Here is a 17453-nt window from a genome sequence, read left to right as displayed (position 1 = left end):
CGGCACCACACCAGAACCTTCATCAACTGCAAAAAACCTATGGGTCCTGATGGATAACAACCTCACTCTAGAGCCACAAGTAAACTCTCTACTCAAGAAATGTTTCTTCCTCCTGCGAGCAGAAAAAAGGATCCTACCGTTCCTGTCGTTCGCCAACAAAACACTTACCATCATCGCTCTGATCATGTCCAGAGTAGCCTACGCCAATAGCTTATACCTGGGCATGCCCGAACGACTTCTAAAAAAACTGCAACGCATACAGAATGCAGCAGCCAGACTCCCCCCCTCAAGCTACCCAGAAGAGAACACATCACACCCACGCTAAAAATACTACCCTGGCTACCATTAAAACTGCAAATAAAGTTCAAGTCCATGTGCATCACGCACAGATCAATACACAAACAAGGCGCAGAATTCCTAAGCGATAAACTATGCCTACATCAACCGACAAGAACACTGAGATCAAGCACCGACATACGCCTGGAACCAAACAGAAGAAAACTCAGAGGATCCTCTTTCTCTCACCAGGCACCAAAAACCTGGAATGACCTACCTAAGAATATACGGAACACAACAAACCACCTAGCATTCAGGAAACTACTCAAATCATGGCTCATCACAGCGTAACCACAACAGCGACGCACTAGAATGCCCACCCCATTAAAACAACTATGAAAATAACCCCAACCTTGGACACTCTCAAAATGGACAAACACTGAACCCAAAGAACCGACCACACGACAGACCATAAGATATCATGGGAAATAGACACAAAGGAGGTCTCCAGAGACTGACCACATACTCAGACCCAGATGAAAGCCCTTAAATGACTCATCCACTCCCCCCCGGACGTACCATATCCAATCCGGCAGACGCATCTAGATAGAAAGTGTGTTAGAAGAAGTCCACTACACCAGCCCCAGCACCCAAGGAGGAGAATAGACACCCAACCCACATTAATCAATCCATCAGCATTATAACACCTACAGAACCCGCTAGAATAGAACGGCGAGGAACAATCAGAACAATTACAGAGCGTGTTAGAACAGCACAGGGAGCGCCTCACACAAATCAAAACCTGCCAGGCGTAACCCCTCTGCCCACCCTGATGAGATTGGGAGGATTGGCGAGCGCCACTCTCTGACAGATTTCTGAACGTCTGTTAAACTTTATACAACCGACTAACAAAAAACTCAGCATTTCTGCAGACTTATCTCACTCAAAAATCTCACACAACCATCTCTCGCACAACAACCCGCACACACTTCACAACACCACAACAAAACATAAGCAACACCAACAGCACACGAGGACTGACATCAATCTGATACTCGCACTGAAGCTCAGCACCCGGTGTATACCGAGTTGAAGCTGCCAACAGAACAGAACACCACTCCTCTCACTATCCTACTCCCGCTTCACCTACTAACCCATCCCACCTTGTCATTTTCAGATCCGCCAGAGCGCCTGGGGACCAACTCCATTGGTGATGGTACGCGGTACAAATACCTTTAACATTTGAGATATATAAACCTCTTTTGTTATTAATGCGTTTACTCATTTGTAGACTATAGCTGCAACTCAGTTATCGCCATACGCGTTGCCATGGAAATCCAGGTCACTGCATCTTCTCGGAAGTACCGTAATACATGGTTTAAAGTGTGCACTCATTTTATAGCCAAGTGAATATAAAAGACGGTTTGAAGCACTGCAACATGCCCATGTTATCACATGAAGTTATATCGAGGTGTGTTGTGTGTAAAGACGCGGGTTGGCACCTTCAAAGGGGTAATAACTGATGGAAGTTAAAATGAGCTAAGTAATTGTCTAGAAGTGTAAATGTTCTGGCTAACCTCGTAATTAAGTAGATTGAGCAGGCTGTAGGGTGGGACATCCTTTTGTATGTGCATCAATACACTTGATTACATTTTTCTCACATTAATATGATACAATTTCTTCTCAAATACATTCGCAAAAGTGTCCATATCATACTGACACATTGGAAATTCCAATCATGCTATACATTTGGAAATTAGTCGGTTATATCTCATCAATTTGTTAGGGTGCGTCTCCCCACAAGTTGATTCCAAGATGTATATGTATCTAAGTAACATGGTCATGGGGCTTCTAAATCATGTTTCTAATGATCATGTTCATCTGGAGCGCCATTCTTGCATGAGGTAGATCCCCTTTCCATTAGTTGGTCTCGTAACACCCCCTCAAGGGCATGCTGGTCCTTGGGGTCTTGATATGAATACTGGTGCATCCTCATGTAATCCCTATAGGGGTATTCACCTGTTAATGTTCATCTGTCTCGTCTAGAGATAGGGCCCTAGGTAATAATCTTCATTCATACCTAGTGGGTTGACAGAGTCCAAAGTGTGGATCCAGTATAATTCTCTGTGTGTGAGTTATTTCATGAGGTCACCTCTTGGTAGTGGGTGGATCACTACTAATATCACACATCTCATCTGGGCCACGGTGTGGCTGGCCTCTTTAAAGTGTCTGTATACTGGTGATTTCATGTCAACTGTTCTGATATTGGACTTGTGTTCTGTCCAGCGATCCTTTGCTCATCGGATCGTCTGTCCAACATAAAATATTCTGCAGGGATATTTGAGTGCACAGACAAAATCTTTCGTTTTGCATGTAGCGAAGTGTCTGAGCTTAATCCTTTTGCCAGTATGCGGGAGGCGTATGATGTCGCCCTTGATAACATAGGAACAATGTTGACAATCCAGGCATGGGAAAGTTCCCATTTTCTGTCTGTGCAGTACTGTCTTTGTGGGTTTTTGTTCCTTTCTGCCTTGATCAATGAGTCTCTGAAGTTCCTGCCTCTCTTATAGGCCAACATAGGTGGTTCTGGAAAAGGTTTGTTGAGCAAGGGGTCCAATTCGATCAAATTCCAATTTTTCTTGATGATACGTGCTATCTGGTGGGTCTGCGCCGAGCATTTCAGAGTGTGGATTAGTCTTGTACTCTAGTCTGTAGAAGCTCCGCTCTGAGTTGACGCTCCACTCTAATGATAGCCTACTGTAGGATGTCTGCTCGGAAGCCCCTCTTCCTAAATCTTTCCGTCATCATCTCATATACTCTTTATTTTGAGGAATTGACTGTATGGTAAGCTTTGTTTAAGGTGTTTAGGGTGAAAACTGCCAAAGTGCAAGATGTTATTCACATTCGTCGATTTTCGGTTTATAGTGGTATGCAATTCGGTGTTAGAAAAGGTCATAGATACATCCAGGAAATTTAATGAAGGTTCACCCACTTCCAGTGTAAATTTGATGCGTTCGTGGCATTGATTAAGATAGTGAAAGAATTCCTGTAACTCAGCTCGTGAGCCTTTCCAGATGACAAACACATCAATAGATCTCCAAAAGGGGATTTTCTCTCCCCAAATGGGGTTCCCAAGGATGTTCATCATCTCAAAATGGTACATAAAGATGTTAGCTGACAAAATCCTTCCACACAAGGGTAAATTATCACTCTCTTTTATTTGCATAGACCCCACAAGCAGCTGCCTCCTCCAGAGTCTCTTCTAACTGCTCTCCTGGAATGTTGATCCACAAACTGGCATCAACATTCCAATAGAGCCCGTGCACATTACGACATATCCTCTTCCCTTACATAACATAAGTATACTTGCTTGAACAATATAACACCATAATGAAAATATAACCAAAAGTGGACACGAAGACACCTGCAAAGTTAAGCAAAATATGTTGCTAAGATGCAAGAACAAATTTATAATTATAATATCAAAATACATCAATAAGAACCTTTAACAAATGTAATCTCTAAATCTTATGGGGGGCCCACCCCTTTCTTGCCCCACAACACATGGCTGAGAAGAAGTACTCCCACACTCCTGGGGATGAACACTTCCGCCCTGCACATTCACATCCAAACCAGAAGGGCCTGGAATCATTCCTTCTTGTTCGCACCCAACCGCCTGTGCATTCACAGGATCATAGTCCAACACATTTTCCTGGGACTCCATATTGAACTCTCCCTTGTTCAATTCTGCCTGTGAACCTCCCGGACACTCGCCATTGCAGCCATCCACCACCACTCTTCTCTTACTCCACACCGAGCCATCCTCCAAATGTACGTGAGCCCTGCCAACCTTGACAACTCTCCTCGAAGGCAAAAATGTAGAATTACCCTTATGGACCCTCCTGGGATTTTTTATGTGCACATAATCCCCCACCTTCACAGACAACTCCTTCCTGAACTTCTGAGAAGAAACCACAGCTTCCTGGCGCTCCAGAATACTGCGATGTATATCCTGCAATTCCACCTGACATGGTCCACCACCCCCCATGGCCAAAGTCCTCAACATGGTACCTGCCTTCCTGCCCCTCATGAGCTCAAATGGAGACCTCCCCGTAAATACATTAGGAGTTCTCCGATATGCAGCAAGATATTGTGTCACCACTTCCTGCCAATCCAAACCATTGGCAAGAGCCAATTGTATGGCTGACTTAATAGTACCATTGGCCCTCTCAACCAGTCCATTTGCAGATGGATTGTATAAAGCTGTCCGGCAATGTGAGATGCCATGCTGGTCCAAGAACTGTCTCATAACTCGAGACGTGAACTGGACACCATTATCTGTAACCAGGCTGGCAGGTAAGCCTTCCCGATCAAAAACTTTCCTTAGAAAATCAATAACAGAATCAGTATTGACACTGGCGCAGGCCGCCACTTCAATCCATCTGGACGTATAGTCCACTAAAACCAAAAGATATTTGCCATCCGGCTCCAAACACTCAAAAGGACCCATGATGTCCAAAGCCAATTTGGTCCACACTTGCTTAGGTATGTCCACAGGATGTACCGGTTGGGGATGCACAACCTTACTTTTATCACTGATGGCACATGCTTGACAATCTTTCACCACCTGTTCTACATCCTTGTCCATGGACGGCCACCAGTACTCTTCCCTAAGTCTCCTCTTGGTAAGGGATCGGCCCAAATGACCTGCATGCGCCAACTCAACCATTTTACCTCTTAAATTTACAGGAGGAATTAATCTAGAACCTCTGGAGACACCCCAGGGACCCTCAGCCAATTCATGCAAAACTTGGGCATAACCTTTACCTTCCGGTTTGTCCTTAACCAAATGCCAACCTTTCACCAAACCTTCCTTAATCCACTTCAATTCGTCATCAGCCTCTGACTCCACATCCCACACCGACTTTTCCACAGCAGATGCCACATATGCAACACGACATCCATGCAAGTCCTCATCTTTGACCAAACCTGCCTGATTGTCCGCCACCTTCACCGGCAACCGGGACAAACAGTCCGCCACAACATTAAACTTCCCTGGAAAATATTGCAACGAGAAATTGTAATCTTGTAACTCTACTGACCACCTCGCAATTCTCGGGGATACCGCCATAACACCTTTGGTTGAGAATACCTGGACCAACGGCTTATGGTCCGTCCCGACAACATACGGTATGCCCCACAAAAATGTCCTGAAATGTTTTGAGTCCCACAACACTGCCAAAGTTTCTCTCTCAATTACAGAATACCTAGTTTCCACATCCCTCAACGTCCTTGAGGCAAAAGCCACTGGCATCCATTCACCATGCACCCATTGTTCTAACACCGCACCCAAACCCACCTCACTCGCATCCACAGTGAGAACAGTCTTGTTTTTTGGATCAAATGACTTCAGGCACGGAGCATTTTCCACATCCCTCTTGACTCTCTCAAACTCTTCCCCACACTCCTCAGTCCACACAAATCTGACACACTTCCTCATGAGAGCCCTCATAGCCAGTTTTTTCAGCATAATTGAGCACAAATTTAACATAATACTCTGCAAGGCCTAAAAAAGCCCTCAGCTGATCTTTATTGACCGGAGCCGGCGTGTCACTCAACACCTGAACCAGCTCCCTCTTGGGACTCACCCCTTGTGAATTGAGAGTATGACCTAAATAGGTAACCTCCTCCACACCCACCTGACACTTGGATAATTTCACCGTGAGCCCTCTTTCCTTGAGAATCTGCATGACTTTCCTAACTCTCACATCATGCTCAATTCTGCTCCTGCCCCACACAAGGATGTCGTCTTGAAAATAACTCACTCCCAACACCTCCCCAAACATCTGTTGCATCAACCGCTGGAACACGGCAGAAGCTGAGGCAAGACCAAATGGCATGCGACAAAACCGGTATGCCCCAAAGGGAGTCACAAATGAGGTCAAGGGCCTAGAATCAATATGCAGGTGTCAAGCTGAGATGTTCGTGATGATTGTGTACCTGTTTTCCTTGATGTGGATCTTGTTGAGGCCGCCAGACTGCAGTCTTCTGAACGATGAGTGTGTGACTCGGGGAACCCGCCTCTCCACCACCCAAATGGCACAGGGTGGAGGATGGGCAGACTCCCAGCGCCACGGAAAGCACTCTCCCGATTAACGTGACGATGGGACTGTGCAAGCACAGACAGGAGAGGCTACGGTCAGTCTGAAGAGTTGAAACAAGGCGAGGTCCAAGTTGAAGGTCGATGCACCAAGCTGCAGGCTAACTTCGGATAGCTGGTAAGAAGATGGAGCACCAAGCACCAGGCTGAGACAGACTGGAAAAGGGGAACCAGATTGGGAACGAGCTAAAGGTCCCAGGGGAATCAGAGGGGACCCTTGAACCCGCAAGACGCAGGGCAGAACAAGGAACCGAGGTACTGAAATAGGGACCAGAGAGACCCAAAAGACCTAGAGCTAACTGGACCCCTCAAGCAGACAAAAGGGTAAGTAAGCAACAGGGCCCTAAGTGGAACAGGGTACCCAGCAGGGCAAGTAGGACAGGATACCCAGGAAGGCTGTAGGCAGGGCAAGTAGGACAGGCAGGGCAAGTAGGACAGGGTACCCAGGAAGGCTGTAGGCAGGGCAAGAAGGCAGGATACCCAGGCAGGCAGTAGGTAGTTGGCTGGGCAAGTAGGACAGGCAGGGCAATTAGGACAGGCAGGGCAAGTAGTTCAGGCAGGGCAAGTAGGACAGGCAGGGCAAGCAGGTCAGGCAGGGCAAGCAGGTCAGGCAGGGCAAGTAGGTCAGGATACCCAGACAGGCTGTAGGCAGGGCAGGATAGCGGGAAGCTGGTTTCGCAGGAAAACCAGGAGCGAGCAACACGAACGAAGCTTCCGCGTTGAGACGCGATTAGCTTCTGTTGCCGCTTCCTTTTATGGGCCGCCGGCGCCCGCGAGGCCTGAAACGCAAGCTGTTTCACCTCCGAGCGCCGGCGGACCCAAAACGAGGCTTGGAAGGCGAGTCCTTCCCGATGTACAAGCCTGATCTACGGCGCATGCGCGGGACCGAGACAGTGGTCTCCCGCGCATGCGCCGTAGCCCACTAACAGCGGTTCCTGAAGCTCTCCTCCTGGCGGCTCCCCAGACGCGAAAGCGCGGGTAGATCCGCCAGGAAGGAGAGGGGAGAGCGATCGCCCTGGACCTCGGTCTTCCCCGAAGTGGCGTGACACTATGTTCCCCCCCAGGAAGACCCGGAGCCCCGGGTTTCCAAGGAAACCGATCATAGAACTTCCGCACCAAGCGGGAGGCATGCACATGCTGATGAGGCTCCCAAGTGCGATCACAAGCTGGATACCCCTTCCAATCCACCAAGAAATGGAGCACCCCCCTATGATAGCGGGCATCGCAAATCTCTTGTACCTCAAATTCTGGAACCCCTTGGACTATGACAGAGGCAGGGCGAGGACAGGACCGACCATAGGGATCTGCTACATAGGGTTTCAAAAGGGAGACATGAAAAACAGGGTGTACATGCCAAGAGGGAGGTAACTGAAGACGGAAGGCCACAGAGGATAGCCGTTCGGTTATCGTGAATGGACCAAAATACCGGGGGGCCAGTTTAACCAGTAAATTGCGTAAAGGCAGATTTTTGGAAGACAGCCACACCTTATGCCCTACTTGTAAATCTGGTTCCAGACTCCTTTTCCTGTCAGCCTGGGCCTTCATCCGTTCCTTCGCTCTCTTCAGGATATCATATGCCAATTCTTGTTGTCGTTGTATATTGGAGACCAAGGCATCAGCAGATGGTACGGTACTAGTGGGTACAGGATGGAACGGCACCAATTTGGGATGTTGACCAGTAGAACAAAAGAACGGACTGATTCCGATGGAAGCATGAATAGTGTTGTTGTAGGATACTTCAGCGAGATCCAAGCATGCCTTCCAGTTGGACTGAGTGGCGTTGGAAAAACAACGGAGGTACTCCTCCAAGGTCTGATTAGTCCTTTCGGTAAGACCGTTGGTCTGTGGATGATAACCAGAACTCAACGCTCTACGTACACCCAGATGATTACACACCTTGTTCCAAAAGGCAGAAAGGTATTGAGAACCACGATCCGAGATTATCTTTTCTGGAAGACCATGTAATCGATAGATTTCGTGGAGAAAGACGGAAGCCATCTGAGCAGCCGTAGGGATCTTGTGGAATGGAATGAAGTGGGCATATTTAGTGAAACTGTCGACCACGACCATGATGCAAGTGTACCCGTCAGAGGGAGGTAGTTCAACCACGAAATCAGTGGCGATAGTATGCCACGGGTATGGTGCCAATTCAGTGGGTACCAGTAAACCCAGAGGTCGTCTCCTTGGGACTTTACATTGAGCACAGACGGGACAACTCTCGATGAATCCCTTAACCTCGGTAGCCCACCTAGGCCACCAGAATTGTCGAGAAATCAGTTCACATGTTGCTCTCACCCCTCGATGCCCACCAATGGGAGAGTCATGTAACCCATGTAATATGCCTTCACGAACCGAACCCTCGGGAATGTAAAGCCTCTTCCGAAAAAACAGGAGTCCATCATGTTCCGATACGAACTTGCGCCGAAGAAGGACCGGTCTTTCAGGATCCGTCCTGGTGGCGTCAGCGATGGCTTGTAAGTGAGAGGACAAGGTCAATAAGAAATGTTGGGGGGAAAGCAGAGGCTGATCCAAACTAGGCGTTTCTTCCCCTTTCTCCAGGGATCGTGAGAGAGCATCCGCTTTCAGATTAGCTGTTCCCGGAATGTATGTGACGTGAAATACAAAAGGGGAGAAAAAGAAGGCCCACCTAGCCTGTCGGGGTGTTCGGCATTGCAGGGAGCGTAGATACTGCAAATTGCGATGATCGGTACGTACTTCCACCGAAAAACGGGCTCCGAGTAGATGATGCCTCCATTCCTCGAACGCGGTTTTTATAGCCAACAGTTCTAACTCGATAACGGCATAGTTTCTTTCACTGGGACTCAGCTTGCGCGAGAAGTAGGCCACCGGATGTTCAACTGAGGTTTCTGGATCTTTCTGCAGAAGGACTGCACCCACAGCAAAGTTTGATGCGTCCGCTTCTACGATGAAAGGTAGATCGTCCTGAGGATGGCGCAGAATGGGGGCGACCATAAAGGCCGACTTCAAGGTGTCGAATGCCTGGGAAGCGAGAGAATCCCACCTGAAAGTGATCTTACTGCTGGTCAGACGGGTAAGGGGCGCTGAAATTTGAGAGAACAGTGGTATAAAGCGCCTGTAAAAATTTGCGAATCCCAAAAAGCGTTGCAGAGATTTTACATCATGGGGTTGAGTCGACTCCTGTATGGCTTGTAATTTCTTGGGGTCCATTTCTATCCCATCCTGATTGATCACAAATCCCAAAAACTCAATGCTGGACAAGTGAAAACTGCATTTCTCAGCCTTTGCGAATAGGTGATTGGAAGATAAACGTTGAAGGACCTCACGAACATGTTCTACATGGTCTTCGATGGATCTGGAAAAAACCAAGATATCGTCCAGATATATCCAGACCGACAAACCAATGAGATCACTAAAGATGTTGTCCATTAATCGTTGAAAAACGGCCGGGGCGTTGCACAGACCGAACGGCATGACTTTATACTCGAAATGGCCAAATGATGTCTTGAAAGCCGTTTTCCATTCGTCCCCGTTCTTGATACGTACCAGATGGTACGCTCCACGTAAATCCAGTTTAGTGAAGATCCGGGCAGTATGTAAAGTATCCAGGATAGTGCGTATCAAAGGGAGAGGATACCGGTCTTTAGCTGTTATTTCGTTGAGTTCACGATAATCAACACAAGGTCTCAAGGTACCTTCTTTCTTCTTCACAAAAAATAAAGGAAACCCCGCAGGAGACTTAGACGGAACGATGTACCCTTTTCGTAAGCAATCCGATAAGTAATCCCGTAGCACTTGTTTCTCCTCCCGTGTTAAAGCGTATAGTTTCCCATGAGTTACCACGCAGTCAGGTAACAACTCGATTGAACAATCAAACGGGCGATGCGGTGGTAGAGGTATATCGCCCGGTTCAGAAAACACATGCTCGAACTCGGCGTAGTCCTGAGGAACATGAGAGACAGAACACACACGGACCCCGTTTCCGTTAGGATTCAAGGGGGTCGATGGAGCCCGAGTTGGCGTAGACACACAGCATTTCTGAGTGCAAACAGCAGAGGAAAAGGTCAGAGTGTGCTTTCTCCAATCAATTACCGGGTTATGGTATTGTAGCCAAGGTAATCCCAAAACCACCTTGTAGGTGGGAGACTTTATGACGTCCAAAGCGAGTTCCTCAAGATGGTTGGCGATCCGAAGAGATAGACCCACTGTGGATTGCAGGACAGGGCCAGAGGACAGAGGATTTCCGTCGATAACTTGCACGGACAGAGCAGTGGCTCTGGACAGGAGTGGAATCCGATTCACAGAAGCAAAAGTTTCATCTATATAATTGCCGGAAGCCCCGCTATCCAGCAGAGCAAACACCTCCACACTTCTGCCGGGTAGCTTGATTCGAATCTTCAGAGTCTGTAGTACCGCAGGTTGCATGGGATGTAGAACCGAACAAAACGCGGAAAGGACTGAAGAGAGAGAGGAACCTGTCGCTGCCTTCCCAACACACGACAGGTCCTCTAGTTTTCCGCCTTTTTCTTCTGAGACCGTAGAGGGCATGTACCCAGGAAATGCCCAGCAGCTCCACAATAGAGACATAGGCGTAAAGTTCTTCTCCGTCTTCTCTCTTCCTCTGATAAAGGACCCCTCATAGCCCCTAGTTGCATAGGCTCTGGTCCAGATTCAGTAGACCCGAAGGATCCGGCAGGTAAACCGGTTGTCCTGGAACTGCCCCTCTCGAACCGACGTCTCTCTGCCTTCCGTTCCGCCAGTCTCTGATCAATACGGAGCACCTGCTCAACTAGTAGTTGAAGAGTCTCGGGTTCGGGTATATGGAGTAACTCATCCTTAAACTCTTCCCTCAGCCCACGGCGAAACAGTGTCTTTTGTGTGATTTCCGGCCATTGGGAATCGGTTGCCAGCAGACGGAATCGACTGATGTATGTTATTACGTCGACGTTCCCCTGTTTTAGATCCATCAACTGGTTCTGCGCAGCGGAGGCCAGGTTGGGGGTCTGAAAGACCACAAGAAATGCTTTTTCGAAAGCTGCAAAGTCGTTCAGGATTGGGCTATTGGTAACCACAAACGGAGTTGCCCAGGCCAGAGCATTGCCCGTCAAATTACCCAAGATATAACCGATCTTGGCCTTGTCGTTATTGAAATGCGTCGATCTAAAAAGAAAATGGATTCAACAATGATTACAGAATTCTGCTACTCGTCGTGGGTCTCCATCGAACTTGATAGGCGTTGTGTGTGCCAAAGATCCTTCCACCTGTGAGGTACTCGGTACCCCTTGGGTTATCATTTGGCGTAGGGTCTGGTTCTCCTGGCGTAAGGCGATCATCTCTGCCCTAAGTGCTTGTAACTCATTCCGCACTTCTTGCGAATCTTCCATCTCAAGGTCTGAAGGCAGGCGTCTCAATCTGTCAAGCTGAGATGTTCGTGATGATTGTGTACCTGTTTTACTTGATGTGGATCTTGTTGAGGCCGCCAGACTGCAGTCTTCTGAACGATGAGTGTGTGACTCGGGGAACCCGCCTCTCCACCACCCAAATGGCACAGGGTGGAGGATGGGCAGACTCCCAGCGCCACGGAAAGCACTCTCCCGATTAACGTGACGATGGGACTGTGCAAGCACAGACAGGAGAGGCTACGGTCAGTCTGAAGAGTTGAAACAAGGCGAGGTCCAAGTTGAAGGTCGATGCACCAAGCTGCAGGCTAACTTCGGATAGCTGGTAAGAAGATGGAGCACCAAGCACCAGGCTGAGACAGGCTGGAAAAGGGGAACCAGATTGGGAACGAGCTAAAGGTCCCAGGGGAATCAGAGGGGACCCTTGAACCCGCAAGACGCAGGGCAGAACAAGGAACCGAGGTACTGAAATAGGGACCAGAGAGACCCAAAAGACCTAGAGCTAACTGGACCCCTCAAGCAGACAAAAGGGTAAGTAAGCAACAGGGCCCTAAGTGGAACAGGGTACCCAGCAGGGCAAGTAGGACAGGATACCCAGGAAGGCTGTAGGCAGGGCAAGTAGGACAGGCAGGGCAAGTAGGACAGGGTACCCAGGAAGGCTGTAGGCAGGGCAAGAAGGCAGGATACCCAGGCAGGCAGTAGGTAGTTGGCTGGGCAAGTAGGACAGGCAGGGCAATTAGGACAGGCAGGGCAAGTAGTTCAGGCAGGGCAAGTAGGACAGGCAGGGCAAGCAGGTCAGGCAGGGCAAGTAGGTCAGGATACCCAGACAGGCTGTAGGCAGGGCAGGATAGCGGGAAGCTGGTTTCGCAGGAAAACCAGGAGCGAGCAACACGAACGAAGCTTCCGCGTTGAGACGCGATTAGCTTCTGTTGCCGCTTCCTTTTATGGGCCGCCGGCGCCCGCGAGGCCTGAAACGCAAGCTGTTTCACCTCCGAGCGCCGGCGGACCCAAAACGAGGCTTGGAAGGCGAGTCCTTCCCGATGTACAAGCCTGATCTACGGCGCATGCGCGGGACCGAGACAGTGGTCTCCCGCGCATGCGCCGTAGCCCACTAACAGCGGTTCCTGAAGCTCTCCTCCTGGCGGCTCCCCAAACGCGAAAGCGCGGGTAGATCCGCCAGGAAGGAGAGGGGAGAGCGATCGCCCTGGACCTCGGTCTCCCCCGAAGTGGCGTGACAGCAGGTCAATCTGATGATATGCCGTTGACAGATCAAAGGTGGAGAAATACTTGGCCTCCCCCAATGTCAATAACAATTCATTGATATTCGGCAAGGGGTGCTGATCCACCCATATGCTGGAATTAAACCCCAGGAGGTCCACACACATTCTGATGCTCCCATCACCTTTCCTGACCAAGACCACGGGAAACAACCACTCTGATGACTCAATGGGTTCAATTATACCCGCTGCCTGCAATTTGTTCAATTCTTCTTCCAACGCCTGTCTCGCTGCCACCGGCACACCCCTCACTTTGTATACCTTGGGGACAGCACCCTTCTTCAAAACTATTCGATGGGTAAAACCCCTGAGCTTACCCAAAGTGTCGGAAAACACCTCAGGAAATTCACTCATGAGCACGGTAGGGGTAACCATACCAGTCTGACTCACTCCCTCCCCCACACTGAGAATTGGAACCTCCTCACCAGGATGTATCTGTATTTTCAAAGCTGCCTGCTCATCCCAACCCAACACACTGGTGCCTTTCGAAACCACATAAAGGTTACCAGAAGTCTGCCTCCCCCTGAAAGAGAATTTAGACCAACTATATCCCAGTAGATCAATGGCATTTTGCCCATAAGCGCATGGTTTGATGTCCGGGGCCAACAAATCCTAAACTTGTTTTCCTAGCACCTCCTGATAAACCTCCGGAGCCACCAGGGTGTAGGGTGACCCCAAATCTACTAACATATCTAGGGGATGTTGATCTACCAATACCGACACCCACGGACCCTTCCGCCCACTTACCTCCACCTGCAAAATCACACTCTGACCCGAACCACCCCCTGATGCACTTTCCGGCACCACCATGGCTTCATCCGTAGACACATTGGCCACCACCAGACCCTTACACATGCGTGCAAAGTGGCCCATCCGTTTACACTTTCTGCATTCGACATTGGAAGCAGGACAGGACTTACAATCAGCAGCATGACTAGACCACCCACAATTCCTGCACCCATCCTTACCCTTGGACCCCTTACCACCTTGACCAACCACCACACTTTTTTTATTCTTTGGCATCACTGCATGAACCACCTCCCTAGACACCTCCCTCTCGGTAACAATTCGTACACTCATTTTTGAAGCTTCAATTGCTCTGGCAATTTCCAAAACCTTAACCAATGACGGATCACTTTCAATCCACAATCTCTCCCTAATTTTCTGATTGGACGTCTTCATCATAATTTGGTCCCTGATATGTTCATCCCCATTGCCAGTAAAGCCACATGTAGCCATGAGTGCACGCAATGCCGTAACATAGGTGTCTATGCTTTTCGTAAGGCCTTGCGCCCTGGAAAAGAACTTATATCTCTCCAAAACCACATTAACCCTTTTACCAAATCGCACTTGCAATTTCCTTAAAGCAGTCTCATACGCACTTATTACCAATTCACCCTCAGCGCCCCCTTGAACCATCACATTTTCTCCAGGCAAATGCCGAAAAACCCTCAACCCTTCAGTGCCAATACAATTGAGCAATGCAGCCTCCCTTTCGTCATCACTGAATTTGGCACCCCCAGCAGCCCTGAGATAAACCTTGAAAGCATCTACCCACTGCTCCCAAGGTGCAGTAGGTTCTCCAGGGCTTGGCAAAAAGGCAAGTGGAGGCCTGGCAGCCGTGTGCAACATGCTACACAAAAATTCCCCAGTCACTGGGCCCCAAAACCAGTATATGCAGCCTTGTACCCCTCTTAGAGACACAATAATGCAAGAAGTGCACAAAAACCCCTTCCAAATGTCACCATGAACATGTGCACCCACACATAATGCAGTACTACCAACTCGACCGTTGGCCTGGGTGAGTCACAATAGCAGCACAGATGCAATGCTAGTAACAGTACGAACTCCACCTGCAGCTGTGACTTTATAAATATGCACCCATACTTCGACTGTAGAACCTCCAAGCAGACATGTGCACCCACACATATAATGCATATAATGCAGTACTCCAACGACTTGTTGGTCTGGGTGAGTCACAGTACCAGCACGGATGCAATGCTAGTAGCAGCCAGAACTCCTCCTGCGGCTGACAAATATGCACCCATGCGCTGATTGCAGTGCCCCAAGCAACTAATCGCCACGGTTGCAGCACGTGTTACCTGAATGCTGGATCCGTTTTAAACCGCAGCATTCAAACACCAGCCAGCCGTTTCCAGCGGCACCCAATTGCCCACTTGCGCTGTGGACCTGTGGGGGGCACGGCCTGGGCCAGCTGACTCAGGGAAGGCCAATCCCCACCGGACACGGCCCAAGGCAGTCACTCAGTCAGCGTCTGCTCCTCCGTCTGCTCCTCCACATGTACGGAGACTCGCAGCCCCGCCCCCGATGGCTACACCCACCAGGCCACACAGAACAACGGAAGCAACGCAACGGAAGTCCGCACAGCCGTCGCACAAACTGGATCCCCCAGTCGCCAGCAGAAACGTCCTTCCGGGCCTCCCAGCAACCACCCGGAACCGCCGGTAGCCCCTCAAGCTCATCCGCGGCTGCAGGGAAGAACGCGTCCGAAAAAGGACACGTCACAAGCACCGTCGCAGGGCTCCGCCACCCAGCCCTTTTCCACACGTAGCTCTGTAGGCCAATCCAGTGGGGGAACACCAATCGATGCCTGGGTGCTCCGGGGGGGACCTCGCCGGCACGTTCCGGACTCGAGGATGCAGCTGCGCTGGATAAAGATAGCGCACACGTGGAACCGGGGTCTATGCCGAGTCCTCGTCGCCAATGACAAAATCCTTCCACACAAGGGTAAGTTATCACTCTCTTTTATTTGCATAGACCCCACAAGCAGCTGCCTCCTCCAGAGTCTCTTCTAACTGCTCTCCTGGAATGTTGATCCACAAACTGGCATCAACATTCCAATAGAGCCCGTGCACATTACGACATTAGCGTACGCCAGTGCTACCGGAGAACCCATTGATGTCCCTGCTATCTGCAAGTAGTATTTACCTTCATATCAGAAGACATTATTATACAGGATCAGATTAATGAGTTCAATAGCAAAAATCTGTCCCTGCTACTATTGGTCTGAATTGATGGTGTTCTTATGGATCTTTAGGAGTGCATAAAATACCAGAGTAATGGGATGTTTGTTAATCAGGAATTCTCTGGAACGTGATGTTATCCATTCCAGTTCTTGTGCTTTCGTTATGGTGTCAATAGTTGTTGTATCATGCTTGGTGTGAATGCAGGTGCTTGGGAATACTTGAGAGAATGTTGGTGTGTCTGACAGAATGTTTGGTTGTGAGTGTAGGAATGCCTGTCATTGAAGGTTCCAGGAGTTGTCAGTCGGAGAGGCCTAGCCTGGGTGATGGGACACAGTGGTTCATGTTTACCATCTTAAGTGTAACTGGAATAAAGCTTACCTGTGGAACCTGACAGATGTGTCCTGGGAACTTACATTACCACAATAATGAATGTCATAATGGTCATGGTTGGATCCTGGTCAAGTTCAAGGTAAGCTCTAATGTCTTGTAATAATGGCAACTTTAGTTGTAAAAGGTTGTATCCATTATAACAAGGGCTCCTCCCATGTCCACTGGTTTCATGATGATTAAGAAATCCTAAATACCTAAAAGACATGTCAAATTTTTTACAACTACTGGGAGACCACGATATGATATGATATGCGCCTATACACAAGTGTTTATCAAAATACCATGTGGCATTGCATTCATCTCACAAGCCTTACCTGTCCTGCAGAACGTCTTGCTGTTCCGTCTTCCGATCCTCGAAGAGAGCCTGCAATCAAGAGAAAAGGAACAGCGTTAATTTGTTCTTACCCACGCGTCACTTTGTTCTTCTATCTGCTAACATTTAAGTGGCGTCTCATGGTCTATCGCGCAGCTGCTCCCGACTACTACGCACTATAGAACCCCCCGCTCCCATAAGGAGTAGCCTGCAAAGCACCTTTGCCGTATCCAAGGAGCCGCTGCGTGTTCTTTGGCACTTTCCAGGAAAATTGAAGAAAACAAACAAGAACACTGTTATTAATATTGGGACATAAAGCCAGTGAAGGTACTGGTACACACGTGTTATAATGGCAACAAGAACATGAAACCAATGAGCCAACTGGTGCACACATGTTATAGAGCAGCAACAACATTGGTAGCAATCAAGCAAACTTGACGTAGCTGGACAAGAGTTAGTCCTGCCAGTGACTCATTAACTGGTTGGAGGAGTTGACAAACATCCCTCCCTATGCCATAGTTCTCATCTTTCAGGTAAACACCATAGTGGAGTCTAGGGGGAATAGGGAAGGTTTAGGGAGGATTCTCAGGAGTTGTGGAGTATATTATTAACTGGGTCCTCTTGATCACAGCATCATAGGAGGGGCAAACTACGAACTCAGGAGTGAGGGAC

At 48.9% G+C, this 17453-nt stretch overlaps 2 pseudogenes; both read right to left on the bottom strand.

The window, feature by feature from the left end:
• Positions 1-16834, bottom strand: part of LOC138551770 (zinc finger protein 84-like) — a 94994-nt pseudogene extending 78160 nt beyond the window's left edge.
• Positions 1-16834, bottom strand: part of LOC138551786 (zinc finger protein 84-like) — a 34447-nt pseudogene extending 17613 nt beyond the window's left edge.
• Positions 16835-17453: the final 619 nt, after the last annotated feature.

The sequence above is a fragment of the Ambystoma mexicanum genome, chromosome 1q (genome assembly GCF_040938575.1).
Source record: "Ambystoma mexicanum isolate Mex_15411 chromosome 1q, UKY_AmexF1_1, whole genome shotgun sequence".
NCBI lineage: Eukaryota > Metazoa > Chordata > Amphibia > Caudata > Ambystomatidae > Ambystoma > Ambystoma mexicanum.
This window is presented reverse-complemented; position numbering and strand designations above follow the sequence as displayed.